The sequence below is a fragment of the Lissotriton vulgaris genome, chromosome 8 (assembly GCF_964263255.1).
Source record: "Lissotriton vulgaris chromosome 8, aLisVul1.2, whole genome shotgun sequence".
Taxonomy (NCBI): Eukaryota; Metazoa; Chordata; class Amphibia; order Caudata; family Salamandridae; genus Lissotriton; species Lissotriton vulgaris.
Genome location: NC_141696.1, coordinates 821422303 through 821426101, shown reverse-complemented (window position 1 = coordinate 821426101; position 3799 = coordinate 821422303).

Below are 3799 nucleotides of genomic sequence, written 5' to 3'. Positions count from 1 at the left end.
TCAACTTAGGTCAAGGTCCGCATTCCACTATTTTTGTATATGGTTTGGTCTCCTCCTGGAGACCACTGTGTATCTGTGCTATGTACAGGTTCTATTTCCAAACTATTGTGGTTATATTTCTATAACTACAATTTGTGGTTATTTTTCACTTCACCTACATCATAAGATTACGACCTGATAAAACAAGCTGCTTTACACTCCTTCTGGACTAAGCCTGAAGGTTGCTTTCCACAGCTACCACTTGGACAGCTTTCTAAGGTTGTCTAAGACCACCACACGGGTTGTCTAGATTAGTGCAGGGTGCTTCACTTAAATAAGTGTGCACTATTTATTAAGCCAGCCTCCTACAATGCTAGTGATCAAACAAAGGTATAAACGACTATGAGTCGCATGCGGAGAAACACACAGGATTGTATGCAAGAGCTGGACTGGCTCCTTAAAGTGCCACACAGTTATTACTGAAATTGAGTCACTTTCTGGTCAAACAATATGAATAAATAGTGACAAGTATGGTTAGTGACCTAGTTAAAAACCACACACACCCTATGACCTAGATAATAACGTTTTAGTAGTAAGTTCCAAGAACTGACAATTCTGTACATTAAGGTATCCACAAGTACACTGTTTAGCTCATTTCACTTTGGTTTCCATTTTTCCATTTTGTAAAATGTAGCAAAGACATTCTAGACTGCATTGTAGACCAATAACTACGACAATTGAGTATCTTAGGCCAGCGCTACAATTTCTTCCCTGTTGCTTGTGCCTTTAATTGGCTCAGAGGAAATTATGTGCACATCTATATACACATCTGCCTTGAGGAATAATGGTAGCGATATTCCATAGAAAATATTTACAGCATACTAAAATAAAGACTTTCTTTAAAGATAAAACCCCTTAATTAGGTTAACAAGTTAAAAGAAACCTTTCAACAAAAGCTATATAGATGCCAATTATAAGACTAAGTGATGTATTTCATAGGAAATTACTTAAATAGCAACATATTTAACAATATCTGGTGCCAGACCGCACAAAAGATTAACGGTGTGGATGTTTTACTTTAGAAATTAAAAAAGCTTTTTGGAACCTTTTGTACAAGATGACAACTTCCAAAGAAATGTGTAAATCTGTTTGCTAAAAGTGACAAGCTACAGTTGGAAACATACCAAGATCGATGCTGTATGGAGGAGTCTAAATGTCAAAACACAGTACTTTTTTGTGCTGGTGGGGGCAAACTCATTTACAGGGAACAACTCTCAAACAGAAAGATATATGCAGGCATGTACACACTCAAGCACACACATGCAGGTTCCTGGGTTGTCTTTTAAATGTAGGGCTCAGCCTACCAAAGCACCAGCTAGAGGACGTGAGAGGGGGTCAAACCGCAACATAATGTGCAGCTGGTCTAAGAATACAAGTCTGAAGGGGGTGGGTGGGTAAGCATATGGAGGAGTAGATAGCAGATGGTGGGAGGATTTGAAACCCCGACTCTCTTGTAGACCTAAGAGAGCAAACCAGATGCTGCAGAGACTGTAATTTGAATTATTTGCAGGCCTACCTCTGAAAGCGGTCGTATCTGTACTAATTGCCAATAAAGGTTGAGTCCAGAGCCTGCAGCAGCCAATTCTGGGGCAGGAGGGTGCGAAGGGGTGGAGCAGACTGCTCTGTGATGCAAACGGCTGCACACATTCTCTTTTCCTGCAGTGTATTGAAAAAAAGCACAGTAAGCACAACAGATAGAAGCTCTTTAAAAAATGGACTCTGGCATTTGATCTTGGTCTTTGAATTCACAGCAAGTGTGAGGAGATAATAATTATAACCCTGATTACAGAAAAGGAATTCAGAGCTCGTAGCAACTGAAATGGATCGCTTGTGTGAAGTACTCTTGGACAAAGGAAAAAGTAGTGCCTTTTACAATTGCTATAATGGGACGAGTGGAAGGGTACAAGTAGTAGGGCACTGCTCTGTGTGAGTAAATAAACGACGAAAAGGTGGGACAAATAGGAAAGATTAACCACTTTGCAAGTATTTTTAAAAGAAACTAACCTAAATGAACAGCAGTGGATGGGTTGTAAGCCCACAGAGTGAATACAACATGTCTCGAAAAGACAGCACGTAGCCTGCCTATGCTTGACCAAAAAAAGGAAGGTTTGGAACTGGAAAAGGTTTTGTTTGCCAGGTCAAATTTGCAGTGTAAAACTGCTCTAAAGACTGCAATGGCACACCTGAGATGCTTTAAAGTGCTACTTTAGTGGGTGGCCCTATTGTATTGCAATTGCATTTATATAGTGCTTACTACCCCTGACTAGGCATCAAAGCGCTTTTTCGGCACAAAGCATGCTACTCCGGGACCCATAGAGGATTAGTGTTGAATTAGTATAGTAAAACATGCAAGTACATTTTAAGTGGTGGATAGGTTAGTCAGTTATTTGGATTTGGAATGATAGCAGAAGGATAGAGGAGGAAAAAAGGTTTGTATTTATATAACGCTTGTTAACCCTGATGAGGTGTTGAAGCACGCTACTCCGGAAGCCCATAAAGGATTAGTGGTGAATTAATATGGTTAAATATGAAAGTAATTTCAGAGGTGGATATTAGTCAGTTACTTGGAGTGAGAAGGAAAGCGGAGGGATAAAAGGGGAAGAAAGGTTTGCATTGATATAGCACTTGTTACCCTTGATGAGTGTTGAAGTGCTTTTTTGGCAAGTAGCACGCCACTCCGGAACCCATAAAGGATTAGTGTTGAAAATTAGAATTAAATTTATATGAAGTAATTTGAGTAGTGGATATGTTATTCAGTTATTGGGTAGAGAACGGTAGGTGGCGGGATAGAAGAGGGAAAGAGGTTTGTATTTAAATAGCGCTTGCCACCCCTGATGGGGTTTTGAAGTGAAGTAGCACGCTACTCTGGAACCCATAAGTATTACTGTTGAATTAGTATGGTGAAACATGAAAGTAATTTTAGTGGTGGATATGTTAGTCAGTTATTTGATTGAGAAGGGATGGGGAGGGGTAGAAAAGGGAAACGGTTTGCATTTATATAGCGCTTGTAACCCTGATGGGGTGTTGAGACGCTTTATTGGCGAGTAGCACGCTGCTCTGGAACCTATAAAGGATTAGTGGTAAATTAGTATAGTTGAATATGGAATTTGAGAAGTGAACATGTTAGTCTGTTAATTGTGATAGAAAAGGATAGTGGAGGGATAAAAGAGTGAAGGATTTTTTTTTTAAGGTCTTAGCAGTACGAGGAGGCTTTTAGATGAGTAAAAAGGAGTTTTGGAGGGGAGGAGTCAGAGGGAAGAGTTTAGAAAGGTTTGTTTTCGGGGATTGGTATAGTAAAAGAGGTGTCAGATGACGCAAGGAGGGGTAAAGTAGGAGAGAGTCTAGAAGTGGTTATTTTGGGGATCATAGTAGTGGTATGGGGTTTGTGATAAACAAAAGAGTGGATGTAGAGGATATACTGATAAATGTAAAGGCTGAGAAATAGGGTAGTGCATTGGAAATGCTAAATTAGAAGAAAGTGATAAAAATATAGATCCATAAGTACAATGAAAGTATATAGATACATAAAGGAGGTAAGTTTATGTAGATTAAAGATATTGATAGAGGCACAGGATGAGAAATAGGGTAATGCATTGGATATGCGTTTTCAGGTGAAAAGTAAGACACACAGATCCAAGTACATGGAAGGTACATAGATGCACAATGGAGGTAAGTACATGTAGACCAAAGATGATTTTTATTTATTATCCTTATTTTTTTCTCTCAACAACATAATTATTCTACATGTTTATACAAAGCA